This window comes from Schistocerca cancellata, chromosome 11 (assembly GCF_023864275.1).
Source record: "Schistocerca cancellata isolate TAMUIC-IGC-003103 chromosome 11, iqSchCanc2.1, whole genome shotgun sequence".
Classification (NCBI taxonomy): domain Eukaryota; kingdom Metazoa; phylum Arthropoda; class Insecta; order Orthoptera; family Acrididae; genus Schistocerca; species Schistocerca cancellata.
The window spans coordinates 35792669-35808240 of NC_064636.1; the positions used below are offsets into that span (position 1 = coordinate 35792669).

A 15572-nucleotide genomic window follows, 5' to 3' on the forward strand; every position below is an offset into this window, starting at 1 on the left:
CCCGTGTTGTGTACCAGTACTAGCATGTAACAAGAAGTGAAGAAACTGACACTAATAACAATGCAAATCCTGTGTTGTACAGTCTGAATGTCATTTCTGTAAAGTTGGGTATCCATGTGGTAAAAGTTTTGTCTACTAGCTCAAGTAGTGAAAGTTTAATAATATTTGCCCTAAACAAATTAAGTTTCATGGATTTAGAATGCAGCCCCGCCCCCTCTGTCTGTCTGTCTGTCTGTCTGTCTGTGTGTGTGTGTGTGTGTGTGTGTGTGTGTGTGTGTGTGTACAATTTTTAGAATTTTAGTACTCCAGTAAGAATCCCTGGATGGAAGACAACGTTCGTTTTGTGAAATGCTATTAAGAAAATTTAGAGAACTGGCATTTGAAGTTTGCTGCAGAATGACTGTACTGCTACCAATGTACATTTCAAGTAAGGGCCATGAAGATAAAAGAAATTGGGGCTCATAACCTTGCATGTAGACAGTCATTTTCCCCCCCCTCTCTCTCTCTCTTTGCCGTAGGAGTAGCAATAAAAGGTAGCCTCTGCCACGCACCATATAGTGGCTTGTGTAGTATGTATGTAGAGGGAGATGGAAGTGGAGTTGACATGTGGGTGTTTAGGAGATTGTGTGTGAGCGATGACAGATTCAGCTGAGCTGCTCCTATGCCTGTGCACTTCCTGACTCTCGAGTAACCACTTCTACGCTTTAGTGCACATTCGGAAACAATTGTGCAACTGTAATCATCTGTATTTCTAGTTTTTGGTGGAAATACAAGGTGTACATAAAGACTGGGAACACTTTCAATTATTTATTGCACGAGAACCAAACATTATACAGATATCTGCATATCTCATTTTGAAGAGAAACCCTGAAAGTTTTTTTTTTCGTGTATACCAGCACAGCATAGTTTGGTAATTTGCCGATCGGTGCTAGTCGCAAACGTGGCGAATTTAGGTGCGAAGTGAGTTTTCTGTGTGTTGGAGTCTGACAAAAACAAGTGTGCTACAACTGTTCAATTGATGTTTAGAATCGAGCACGGTAAGAAGCCACCAACAAGGAAGGCCGTTTACCACTGGCACAACAAATTAGTTAAGACAGGTTGCTTGTGCCCACCAAAGAGAAATGGACACCCCAGTGTGAGTGAAGTGAATGTGGAGCGCATACGAGAGACATTTGTAAGGAGTATGAAGAAATTCGTGTGTCGTGCATCCCGCGAACTTGAAATGGCTCCAGTGGCAGTGTGGAAAGCCCTGTGACAGAAGCTGTCTATGAAACCATTCAAATTGGAGCTAGTGCTGCATCGACAGATCGGTCGTGCTACAGAAGGGAACAGCTATTTTACGAAGTGGCCTCCCGATGACCAGATCTCACTCTGTGTGACTCTTTTTCTGTGGGGACACATTAAAGATCTGGTGTATGTACTGCCTCTACCACGTGATGTAGCAGAGCTCCAGGAGAGAATACGGGAAGCGACCGCCACAGTCGACAATGCAATGCTGGGAAGGGTATGGCAAGAATTCGATTACCGTATTGTCGTCTGCTGGTTCCCTCGTGGTTCGCATATCGAATGTTTGTAAGAAAACACTTTCAGCATTTCTCTTCAAAATGCACTATTTATGACATCTGTAAAATATTTAGTTCATGTGCAATAAATAATTGAAAGTGTTCCCGGACTTTATGTAGCCCCTGTATCTGCAGTTCACTGTGACCTGGTTAATTAGCAAATAGTTTCCCTCAGATCTATTGGATTTAAAGGATGCAACCAGAGATACTCCATTTCAAGAACAAATGTTTTGAGCATATATTTCTCTTCTGTATTCTGACTGAACTGACACTGAAATTTTAGCAGTCGCAATTATTATTTTAAACGAGGGCCACAGAATACTGGAGGGGCCAGAGATGTCATTCAGTGGTAAATAGCTTTGCAGGAACTGAATCTCCTGTTAGCTGCTCGGTCTGTGCTGGAGTATCAGTGGCTTGATAGGAGCTCCACTGTAGCCATGTCTTTCTGATCTGATTGAAAAACATTCTAGATTCTGTTGTTTGTCCGAACTGGAACAACTACCTCTATTAATTAAACCCTTTGCTAAATGAATTTAGGCTGCGTCCTTCACAACATAGGCCCAGAATGAGAAAAGGAGACAATAGAATTTCGACATAGTAATACAGTATAGAGTGGCCAATATCCGTGAAGTACTCTGTTACAGGTGATTTATTGGGCACTAAGAGCCTGACGTACCTTTGGTGCTCTGCGCATACCTTGCGAACTGGAGACATCTTCTGCCCAGCCTTGTGGATCAGCCAGCCTTGATAGCATCTGAAAATGGTATGCCTATAGTGGAGGGCAAAAGATAACTTGAAATTTAAAATGATGAGTATCTGACTTATTTTCAGTGAGACTTCCTGTGTATTCCGTGTGCTACTGTGTTTAAAATAACGGTTGCAAGTTCTTTTCAGTTTGTCAGCTCACTTGGAAGACAGCTGATAGGTATACAGTAGAAACATCGGCTGAAGAAACTAAATTCCTGTGGTTTCACATCCAAAATACAGGGTCAACATTGCTAAAATCAACAAACTGCAGGGACAGATTCCAGACCGGAAAAGGAGGAAAAATTGTTCTACGAACGTGTGTCCGGGAATTCATTGTTGCCCCGGTGTTTGGTGGTGACGAATGAAAGTACCTCTGACAATGTGCCACATGTTCCTTGTGTGTTGCAGGCTGTGAGATCGATGTAGCATGCTGTAAGCAGCAGAATGGTCCGGTATTCATTTTGGGGACAATCGGAGATGGTGTTTGTGGCTGGCCGAGCAGATGGAAATGGTTGAGAGGCGGCACAGCTATACCAAAGCAAGTACCCTCACAGACACCAGCCACATCACACACTTAAAGTCCTTTCTGGGCATTTGTGTGATAATGGGACCCTTCAGACGAACGTGCAAGGAGGCGGACTTTTAAGAATCCAATAGTCTAATTTTCTAAATGATGATTACTTTTTGGAGGTCTGGTAACTGTAAAATGGTCCACACAGGAATTTTTTTCACTTCATTTCTTCACCATTGAGAACATTTGAATCATTATGGGCAGAGCCCTCCAACCTGCTCAGGATTTTGATGATCTAACACGGCAATTGGAAATAATTTTGTACGGTATCCCTCAGGAGGATATCCAACTACTTTTCCAATTATTGACTTCCTCAGTTTGTGGAACTCTTCTTCTTTGAATAAATCGTGCAATTTTTCTGAAATAGTTATCATCTGTTTGTCTGTACGTCACATCTGCAGATTTCCATTCCGTTTGAATAATTCCTTCATCGTGCACATATTTTTGTCTGAGGCTGTGCTCGAGCGTCGATCTGATATATTGGCAACGTATCAGACAGCGTGCCTCTGGCTTGGTTAAATTTCTTCCTCTAAGGCAGCCTGGCGAGAACCCCAAACACTAGAGTGGTATTCGAGAATGAATTACACAAATGTTCTGTGTATATTCTGCTTGTATTCATTCCACTTCATCTCTCTTTGCAGTATTAAGCTTAGACGTATAACCTGTGTGTGTGTGTGTGTGTGTGTGTGTGTGTGTGTGTGTGTGTGTGTGTGTGTGTGTAGCAGCACACCACTGCAAGTGGAAGCATGTATCCTGTAAATTTTCACTTGTTTATGTAGAATTTGTCAGTTACCACCATAAGCTATGACAACTCACAACAGATCGAATAAAAATTCACTGAACAATTCACCACAGGCTGGCCGCAATGGCCGAGGAGTTCTAGGCGCTTCAGTCTGGAACCGCAGAACTGCTAAGTAGTTCTAGGGGACTGATGACCTCAGATGTTAAGTTCCATAGTGCTCAGAGCCATTTGAACCATTTTTGAATTCACCACAATCGCATTCAATGCTCGGAGTGGCAAAGACATTAACAGAGGAGTGCTCAGGACACTACTAAACGTGCACTGGTTCTCGGAGAATGTGTGACGTCATGTGTGCAGCAGCAGCCTAAAATTGACAACCTTTTCCTGTGACTCTGACTATAATATTGTACTTGAACATGAAAGTATGGTGGTGTGTATACGTCTTCATTAAGGTACATTTTTCACATTTAGAGCTAACTGTCATCACACCAAAATGACATTCTATCAGTCGTCCTCTCTCCTACAGACCCTCCTTTAAGTCTGCAATGTGGCACGGCATCAGACACTTTAGAGAAATCTAGGAATTTAGAATCTGCCTCTTGCCTGTTGTAGGTGTTTCTCATGAGAGTGCTAGGAAGGGCCAGCTGAGTCCTGCATAAGCAATGCTTTATCTGTGTCGATTAGTGGATAGCTTTCCTCCGTGGGACATTTATAACTTTCAAACTTAGACAAGTTCAAAAATTTTGCATCAAAGTAATGTTCAGTATACTGGTCAATAATTTTGTGGGTCTGTTCTTCCACCCCTCTCATATACAGCTGTCACCTGGACACTCTTAAATTGCTTGTGCTTCTGCACTATGCGAGACACCCCCGTACGGGTCTGGGGGTTAGAATAGGCCCGAGGTATTCCTGCCTGTCGTAAGAGGTGACTAAAAGGAGTCTCTCATGTTTCAGCCTTTATGTGATGGTCCCCTGTAGGGTTTGACCTCCATTCTTTTAAATTTTCCCGAAGAGCTAGCCAATTGGGGAAGGGTGCGTCATTCCTGGGTGCATTTTTCTCCATCCACTGTGCAGTATTGTTTTCTGCACTGATGACGATAATGGACTTGTTTGCACCTGATATCCAGCACAGTGGCCAGTCCGTTGTGGTGGGGCTGCCATGTACCCTGTCGGTTGTAGCCCCCTGACAACACAGGGATCTCTGTGCTGATGCCTGAGCTATTAAATCCCAACGTATGCCGAGGAGTAGATGCCCGTCTCCCTGGGGCATCGGGACTCCCGGCAGTGGCCGTCCTGCCAGGTGGCCTTCGCCGAGGCTGGGTGGCACCTGTGGGGAGGGCCCCTGGTCGGAGTGGGTGGTATCGGGGTGGATGACACGCCATGAAGTGTAGTACGTCATCCCTTGCTGGTGGTCCACCACCAGCAATCTCTAAGCGGTCGAGGTCTAACTTCAGTGCTAAGAAATACGACCCCAAATTGTTTCCCTCTCTGGCCACATCGTGGGAGGAACGCCAGGCTAAGGATGGCAGTGAAGCTTATTTGCCTGGATACCTAGTATGTATGAGAGTTGATAGGGAATCTTTCATGTCAATGAAGCCTCAGTTTTTTGTGGAACATTTAGAGGACAAGTTTGGGGAGGTGGAGGGCTTGTCCAAAATGTTCTCTGGGTCAGTTTTGATAAAAACGGCATCCTATGCCCATTCACGGGCATTACTCGCTTGTGACAACGTGGGGGATGTTTCTGTTACCATCACACCTCATAAGAGCTTAAATATGGTCCAGGGTATTATTTTAGGGACCTTCTTTTACAGTCTGATGACAAGCTGCGCACCAACTTAGAGCAACGAGGTGTTCATTTTGTTTGGCGTGTCCATCAGGATCCGAGGGATAATAAAGTTGCCACCGGTGCCTTTTTCTTGGCCTTAGAGGGTGACACATTACTTGAAAAAGTCAAGGTGATGGTTTACTGCTGTGATGTGAAAGCATATATCCATCCTACAATGTGGTACTTTTAAGTGCTGGAAGTTCAGCCATATGTCTTCCCGCTGTACTTCCAGCATCATCTGTCACGATTGTGGACATTCTTTACATCCGAATAATCTGTGCCCTGCCTCCCAACTGTGTCAACTGCGGAGAGCACTGTTCCCCGTGCTCGCCGGACAGTAGGATTCTACAGAAAGAAAGGAAAATAATGGAATAAAAGATCCTGGATCGGCTGGCCTACACCGAGGCTAAGAGAAAATATGAGAGGCTGCATCCTGTGCATATGACACTTACGCCTCGGCTACAACAACGGTTCTAGCACCTTTTCGCCATGTACAGACTCCACCCTTCCCCCCTTGATTGTGGTGGACACTCCTATCCCTGTTGCTCTGTGCTCTGGCACCCCTCTCCCCCTCAACCATCAGGGACATCAGTTCTCACTTCTCAGTTAGTAAAGTGCAAGTCTTCTTCACCTCCTCTTGCTAGAAAAGGATCCCTTTGGTCACTCCCTTCCCAAGTTCCTACCAGTGGCAAAGCTTACATCCACCAGTGGCTGAAACACGCTCAGGTAGCTTGTTGTAGGGCTTCACAATCCTCTTCAGTCCCCGAGACTGAATCCGTGAAACCCTCCCAGCCGGAAAAACCTAAGGAGCAGTGAGAGAAACCAAAAAAGAAAATGACCCCCAAGAACAAAGGCATTGCGGTGGCACCCACACCACCGCTACCTACGAGCTCTGCGTCTGAGGATGAAGTGGAGATTCTGCCGTGCGCTGAGGACCTGGATCTCACTGGGCCTTGAGGCACAGGGGATGTCGATCACACAGGTACTCGATCGTTGGCAGCAGGTGACACTGAGGTGTAAACTGCCTCATTGAGTGTTTCATACCTTTTGTGCCTCACAATAACGTCATCCTCCAGTGGAATTGCCACGGTTATTTCCACCGTCTGGCTGAGCTTCGGCAGTTGTTAAGCCTTACACCTGCTTTCTACATTGCCATCCAGAAAACCTGGTCCCAGGCAATGCAGATCCTGTCTTCTGTGGCTATAGGGGATGTTACAAGAAGTGTAGCAAATATAATAGTCAGGTGGAGTTTTCGTCTATGTCCTGAACTCTATATGTAGTGAACCTGTGCCCCTTCACACTCCCCTTGAATTTGTGGCTGTCAGGATAAGGACAACACAGGAAATAACTGTGTGCAATTATATCTTCCTCCAGATGGTGCAGTTCTCCTGAATGTCTTGGCTACACCTATTCATAAACTCCCTAAACCTTTCCTACTTTTGGAGATTCAAACACCCATAACCCCTTGTGGGATGGCACCATGCTTACTGGCTGAGGTAGAGATGTAGAAAATTTACTGTCTCAACTCGACCTCTGCCTCCTAATTACTGGGGCTCCCACACATTCCAGTGCGGCTCATGGTATTTACTCATCCATTGATTTATCACTTCACAGCCCGGGACTTCTCCCATCTGTCCACTGGAGAACCCACGATGACTTGTGTGGTAATGACCACTTCCCCATCTTCCTGTCAAACCTCAGGCATCATGCCATGGACGCCTACCCAGATGGGCTTCAAAGAAGGGAGACTGGGAAGCTTTCACCTCTGCTGTCACCATTGAATCTCCCCACGTGGTACCATCGATGTGGTGGTTGAACTGGTCACTAACACGATCGTTTGTGCGACAGAAAACATGGTCCCTTGTTCCTTAGGGTGCCCCAGCAAAAGGCAGTACCTTGGTGGTCGCTGGAAATTGCTTATGCCATTAAAGGGCGTAGGTGGGCTCTACAGCACCTGTCTGGAGCACATTATAGCTTTTAAACGGCGCTGTGCCTGCATTCGCCAGCTTATAAAAAGACGGAAACAGGAGTCTTGGAAAAGGTACGTTTTGACCATTGGGTGCCATACATCACCTTCCCAAGTCGGGACAAAGATCAGACGTATTTTTGGGTACCAGACCCCAACAGGTTTCCATGGTATTAACATCAATGGCGTGTTATGTACTCACACAGACGCGATTGCCGAGGGCTTTGCCCGAGCCTCTGTGTTGGAGAATTACCCCACAGCCTTTCGAACCCTCAAATGGCCGATGGAAGGGCAAATCCTCTCGTTCGCTACACGCCACACTGAACCCTATAATGCCCATTTAGAGAGCAGGAGCTCCTCAGTACCCTCACACATTGGCCCGACACATCTCCTGGTCCAGATCAGGTCCACAGTCAAATAATTAAACATCTCTCTTCCTATTACAAGTGACATCTCCTCATCATCTTCAATCAGATCTGGTGCAATGGTGTCTTTCCGTCGCAATGGCGGGAGAGCACTATCGTTCCCGTGCTCAGTCCCGGTAAAAACACGCTCGATCTGGATAGTTATCAGCCTGTCAGCCTCACCAACATTCTTTGTAAGCTGCTACAACATACGGTGTGTCAGCAGTTGGGTCGGGTCCTGGAGTTACGTGGCCTACTGGCTCCGTGCCTGGGTGATTTCCGCCTACTGGTGTTGCTGAGCGGCACCTACAGGGAGGAGCCATACACAAGGTGTAGTCAGCTGCAAAGTCGTGTGTCGCGCACTTCAGTCGGCATTATATCATTAATCCAGAACCAGACAGTCACTCTAGTGGAGACGTATTGATTCTTAGGACTGGTTTTCGACACTAGATTGCTTTGGCTACCTCACCTTCGTCAGCTTAAAGTGGAGGTGCTGGCGGCACCTCAATGCCCTCCGCTGCCTGAGCAACACCGACAGGGGTTCAGATCGCTCTACGCTGTTGCTGCTATACTGAGCCCTTTTTCAATCCCGCCTTGACTATGGGAATGGTTTGGCGTCGCCCTCAGCATTGCGTTTACTCGACCCAGTGTACCACCGTGGAGTTCGACTAGCGACAGAAGCTTTTCGGACGAGTCTGGTGATCAGTGTCCTGATGGACGCTGGTGTCCTTCCATTGCAGGTTAGGCATGCACAACTGCTAGCCAGTTACATCGCACACTTTTGTAGTTCTCCTGAGCATCCCAATTACCATTTTCTTTTGCCACATACGGGGGTTCATCTCCTGCATCGGTGTCCCAAGTCAGGGCTTAAGATTGCAATTCGTGTCCGATCCCTTCTGTCGGAACTGGAGTTCTTCCCTTTACCACCTCTACTCGAGATCCATTCGTGAAGACTTTCACGGTGTAAACCTAGGCCAAAGCTTCGTCTGGAAATTCTGCACGGCCATAAGGACTCAGTTAATCCCACGGCTCTGCGCTGTCACTTCCTCTCGATTCTTGACACGTCCCGAGCTCTGAAGTTGTTTACGTTGGCAGCTCTGTTGGCTTCACCTACGATCAGAGGCCACGTTGAACAGCATTCCTTGCCTGATTGCTGCCGTGTTTTCAGTGCAGAACTGCTGGCTATATCTCGTGCACTCGAGTGCATCCGTTCACACTCTGGCAAATCGTTTCTTCTCTACTGACTACCTGATCGGCTTACAAGCTATCGAACAGTGCTACTTTTGCCATCCGTTGGTAGGGCCATCCGGGAGTCCATCTGTGCCTGGGACGGCCCCGTCATGCAGTGGTGTTTGTGTGGACCCCGGGACGTCAGAATCCCAGGCAACGAACTTGCTGACAGGCTGACCAAACAGGCTACGCTGGAACCTCTTCTGGAGATCACCATCTCTGAATCTGACCTGTATTCAGTATTACACTGCAAGACTTTTCACCTATGGGAATAACCTTGGTATGCACGACAAACTGCATGTCATTAAGGAGACTACGAATGTGTGGAAGTCTCCCACGTGAGCCTCTCTCAGGGACTCTGTGGTTCCCTGCCGGCTCCACATTGGCCTCATGTGGCTAACGCGTTTACCTCCTCCGTCATGAGGACCCACCTTAGTGTCACTGTGGCTCCCCTATGGCAGTCGTCCATCCCTTGCTGGGTTGCCCAATTTTAGCCGCTCTGCGGCAGACTTTTAACCTTTGCAGTACCCTACCTTTGGTGTTGGGCAATAATGGCTCAACAGCAGATTTAGTTTTACATTTTATTCGTGGTGGGGGGGGGGGGTTATCATCCCATTTGAGGGTGTGTCTTTGGCATTCTCTCCAGGGCCTCCACCCTTCCTCCAGTTTAACTCTGTTACCCTTTCTTTGCATTTGTTTGTTCTGGTGTTCGTCTTTTCTCTTCATGTGTTCATCTTGCCTTGTCTTTCGGGGTGGACATTTTAGTGTGTTGCAGAGTGGCTCGCACATCCCCTTTTATTCTTGTGATCAGCCAGCCCGGAACTTGTGCTCAATGGTTTTAATACCTTCTCCTACTTTCGATTGTGGTGTACATTTTTCCTGTTTTTTGTTTGTTCCATTCGTTTTCTTTTTAGGTGTGGTTCCACATTCCTTTTCCCCCTTTTATTTTCCCAAGCGTACTTTGGGTGTTGCTTTACCATAAGCCTTCTTTGCATCAGGAAATAGGGACTGATGACCCTATAGTTTGTTCCCTTTATACCTCAAACAAACAAACCAACGAACCGACCAGCTGTGTGAGAGATTTTCAATAAATGCAAGCTAAGCATGTGGCCATTTGGATTTTGTAACTACTTGTTTTTGGCTGCTTTTCAATGACGGGGATACTTCCTTCTCCGTCCTCCGTATAGGAGTTTGTGTGGTTGTCAGTTGTATATCTATATGATCCTCTATGTAAATGACAAATGCAAAGTTTTAAACTTAAACCTGTCCTGTACTGTCCTGTCACACCATACTGGTCCAAGAGTAAAAAGAAACCTAAGATTTTGTTTAGTAGCGTATTTTCTGGGATACTTGGCCAACATGTAATTGTGGAAGTTGTATGCTTTTGTGCAGCAATATTTTTCTGTTTGTTGTGATGTATATTATGTCTATGACTTTTTTGGAAACACAGTTTTTGACTCATCGAAGTTCTGGACTCGGCCAGTTAGTGGCTGTGGTGTTAGGACTTGTAGTGAAAGAATTTGGGGAAGCAAGGTGCATCCAGTTTGGATGTGGATGGTTAGCAAGGTGGTAACTGGATGACAGTGAGGTGTGTGCTTTCTGCTTGCCCTAATAAACAGTTACAGGTCTGTGCAGATGTACATATCCTCAGTAATAGACTTTGCAGATAAAAGTCTGAGGCGATGAGGATATCTGCAGTTCCCCAATAGTGTTTACTTTGTGTGCAGTCTTCATATTTAGATTTTAATCAAGAAGCAATCGATAATAGTGATTTTGGATGAATTACCTCAACATTGGCTCGAATTCACTGTATCCTGGGGAGTGTAGATTTGTTGTAAATGTCTGCAGTGTCATTGCGATCCCCCTGATTTTCTGCACATTTAGACATACGTTCCATTCCGATTGTACTAACAACTGCACTACATCTGGATATTCCTCTTTTGTGTATGTTAATGTAGGTCACTTATGTAATTATTGAAAACAGGCGTTAAGTGAGAAAAAGGCTTCTCTAGAACCCTGCATCAATTTAAATTATTGCTTTATGGTCTGACAATTGTTTATCACTGCAGTGTAATGTTCAGTGTAAAATCAGTTAATTTATCTATGTTCCTTTTAACTTTGTATAAAAATGTGGTCCATTTTGAGTCCACTGAGGTGTGATTTCAACAAATGAAAATTCAGGCCACATACTAGTTTATGATCAGAGCTCCAGCATACTGAACACGTTAAAGTAGTTTACCAGATTGTAATATCGACCATTGTGGATACGAAAGATGGAGATAAGGAGAGCATTTTTATTACCTACACAGACTTCTGTTGACTGTGAAGAATGGCTGCTGTAGGAGGAAATGAATAAAGAAAAGCTGGTACTTCCGGAGTGCTGTACCGTCACCTCGGCGTGAGGACGGACAGTGAGCCCACCTTTGTAGAGGTCAGATGGAGGGCAGTGGTGGGAATGGATAGAAGGTGTTGAGAGAAGAGTGTTTTGTGGGCATGATTTCTGGAAGTGTGGGTGACACATAGGTGACAGTGGGCTTCAATTAGGAGCTGTCAGGGTTTCACCTGTAGTGACGGGTTAACAGATGCGCGTTTTTAAACAACTTCCTTATATCAGACACACACTTGTATTTGTGTAAAACAGTTTCAGTGCCACATGGAAGCCTTTGCACGAATGTGCTTTTGAACATAGTATCACAACCAGCCAACTTCTTTATTCCATTATCATAAGAAAGCTGCTACCTTATTGGGCAACCACTGTTCAACAACCATTGTGAGGTTGTCGTTACACTGCTGACCACTTAAATGCTTCCTCAAGTGCTGGATGGCGGCTATACAGGAGGTGATAAAGCAGGTGCCAACTGTTTAGTGGAGGTTTCACGAAATGAGGTGTAGTGGTAGTTTTAATTATCGCATCAGAAAAATTGAGTTAGTCATGCGACACATTAAGGGTGTCAGTTGCTCTCTACATACTCATTTTTGATGAACACGTTTCCTCGTCACGGATGACTTGGAGACCCCAGTTGTAGGAGTCTGCATTTTACTATTAGGGAAACATTCCTCTCCAAAAGCCACGTAAACACGATTCTGGAAATCCCTGTTGTGCAATGGCTTTTTGCCTGAGGTGCTGTGTCAGGAGAATGTGTGAGATGAGACAAAATTTGATTGCCCAAACAAGCAACCTGTGAGACTGTGTGTGTTGCAGAATTAGATGGGACATTCTTGTTGAGATAAAACTCCCGCTCAGTCATTTTCCTGTAATGCATTGTCGTGATAGCCTCCCGTACCCTCGTGACGAGATTTTGTACCCTCGTGACGAGATTTTGATAGTATGCTCCTGTGACAGTTTGCCCCGTATGTGAATAATCTGTTAGCCCCGCACAGCGACAGTCCCAAGACACACCCGGCATCACTTTGTCATATGACAGTTTGGTCTCGATCTTCCCCGGTGTGGTGAATTCGCACATTTCCTCTGCTTCCTCTGCCCATTGGTCTCTGGCTCACAGTGGTGTAGCCACAACTAGTCCACGATTATCAGGCAGCAGAGGATGTAATCTAGATTGGCTCGCTTTTCCGTTATTACCTCAGCGGTGGGTTTTTTGAATGAGTGCGTACATTAATGGAACTCGGCTTACGCCAACATTCACAACGTACAAAATGTCATGCAACAGACTGTCCTCTGTCTGATTTTTCAGTTTCTCAACTATCCCCCTTGATTTATGGTGTGCCAGTGTGAGTACTGTGCCTCCACTTCTGTTGGGGCTTCTTCACAGTAAAATGGTCTGCCACTTCATTCTTAGTCATTCAGACTTATTTGAACTCCTCGGAAGCATCCGCATCACCTAACCACTGCACAGTTAATGTAAACTTGTGCCAACTTGGCCCAGGTTGTTGCAGCATTGTCCCCCTTCAGATGCAGATAATGAATTACTGCACGATATCCCCTGCTATCAATGGGCTGTGGCATTTTGCTTTGGCTTGTTCAGCGGCATGCTACAGTACTGTGGTGCGGTATGTCGGTGCATACGAGGACTGTGCATATCCACAAGCACCATCCCCAGTCTTCCCCAAATCTAGTACACATTATTTTTGGCTGACATTGCTTGCGTGAACTCTGTTTTCTTTGGTGATATGACATGCCTCCATTCTGTGGATTGTTGTTTAGATTCTAATGTAACAGGAGCCGTTCATGTTTCACCTCCAGTGACGATGTGACTAAAAAATTCTTCTTTTGAGGTATTTTGAAGCATTGGATGCTCAGCACTTTATAAGTCAAATTTGGGCACAGCTTCCAGTAGTTTGTGTTGTGTAATAATTTATCTGTCTCTTATAACATAGTCGGTAACTGTTCTAGATCTTCTGTCCTAGCCATACCTAGTTATTTTACGTCCATCTTGTATCTCGAAGAAGGTATTTTAAATCATTGGTTTATTTTTGGCACAGAAGTCTGACATTCTCGCGTCAAACATTCTTTTTCCCATCTGAAAGGGGAATTATATTTTCATAGTCTGACGTGCAGACTTCAGCTCGAGCAGTTATGTCCCGTATTATATGAATTTGTGGCATCTGTTCTTTCAAATGTGTCTGGAAGAACAGAAACCATGCGGAATCCACAGCTGTGAAACCTTCTAAACAAAAAAAAAAAAAAAAAACTCCTCTTTCTTGCTACAATCACACCCTCTACTGCGGCATATAAGTGGATTACTGTGAGATTATCACCTAATTTCACTCTGGCTGTAAGGAGTCTTCCATTTATGTATGCAGTGTCTGTTATGGTTTCAGTATATTTGTGCAGCACAAAACGAACTCCATTCTTAGCTTCCTTTTCCTTACCATGCCTGTATAGGTTGTAACCATTCCGCAGGTACTTTGATTTCACCCCTTCCATTTTGTCCTCTTACTCCTAATAAATTTTTCTTCCTCCCATCCATTAAGTTAATTAATTCTTCACACTTGCCACTGAATGTAATTGTATTCAGGAATCCTTCATTTTTTGGTTTCTTGATAAGGCCCCTTCCGCTCATGTGGTAAATATCACCAGGGAGAGAAAGACGGCAATAGAAGTGACCAAGAGATTGCACTGTCTTAGCTGATTGTCCTCTAGTCAGTGAAAATGTCCATATAATCATTGATCTTCTGTACCATGATCTAAAAACAGATCTATTCATTAACAAGGGTTAATTCCTTGTCAGTTTTATAAATATTTTTCAACACAGTTTATTTGGCCTCCCTGTAAAATCACTGGATACAGCCGAAACCCTCAAAATATTGTCTCGTCAGGTATTAAATAAATGTCGGAGGCAATGAAAGGACAGGTACCTTTGGTACCTTTAATAACGTTTGGACTACTGGTAGCTTAAGCCACATTGAAACAAAATGCAGTTCCTAAACTAAATTTTAGTCCAGAATGAAATTGCAGTCCAACATTCTAATTTTGCACAAGATCATTTCTTTTGGATCGGTTTCTCTTGCTGACCCTGCCTCCATCTGTATCCACGATACAGGCACCTTCCTTTTTATTGAATGTAACTTCAAAAATATATAATCTTGGGCCATCAGACTTCATTCAAAATTATAATCTAAAATGTTTTCCTAACACATTTTTGCCACTCGGTTGTATAAAAAAAGTTTATAGCATCTTTGTTTACAAAGCTTTACTGTATGGTTAAATGATGATGGCGTCCTCTTGGGTAAAGTATTCTGGAGGTAAAATAGTCCCCCATTCGGATCTCCGGGCGGGGACTACTCAAGAGGACGTCGTTATCAGGAGAAAGAAAACTGGCGTTCTACGGATTGGAGCGTAGAATGTCAGACCCCTTAATCAGGCAGATAGGTTAGAAAATTTAAAAAGGGAAATGGATAGGTTAAAGTTAGATATAGTGGGAATTAGTGAAGTTCGGTGGTGGGAGGAACAAGACTTACGGTCAGGTGAATACAGGGTTATGAATACAATATCAAAAGGGTAATGCAGCAGTAGGCTTAATAATGAATAAAAAAATAGGAGTGCAGGTAAGCTACTACAAAGAGCATAGTGAACGCATTATTGTGGCCAAGATAGACAAGAAGCCCACACCTACTACGGTAGTACTAGTTTATATGCCAACTAGCTCTGCGGATGATGAAGAAATTGATGAGATGTATGATGAGATAAAAGAAATTATTCAGGTAGTGAAGGGAGATGAAAATTTAATAGTCGTGGGTGACTGGAATTCCAGAGTAGGAAAAGGGAGAGGAGGAAACATAGTAGGTGAATATGGATTGGGGGTAAGAAATTTGCACAGAGCATAACTTAATCATAGCTAACACTTGGTTCAAGAATCATAAAAGAAGGTTGTATACATGGAAGAATCCTGGAGATACTAAAAGGTATCAGATAGATTATATCGTGGTAAGACAGAGATTTAGGAACCAGGTTTTAAATTGTAAGACATTTCGAGGGGCAGATGTGGACTCTGCCCACAATCTATTGGTTATGAACTGTAGATTAAAACTGAAGAAATTGAAAAAAGGTGGGAATTTAAGGAGATG

General features: G+C 44.5%; 1 protein-coding gene across 1 annotated transcript in view; it reads left to right on the top strand.

The window, feature by feature from the left end:
• Positions 1–15572, top strand: part of LOC126108156 (zinc finger protein 239-like) — a 96515-nt gene that overhangs the window by 69076 nt on the left and 11867 nt on the right. The gene's annotated exons all lie outside the window — the stretch shown is intronic.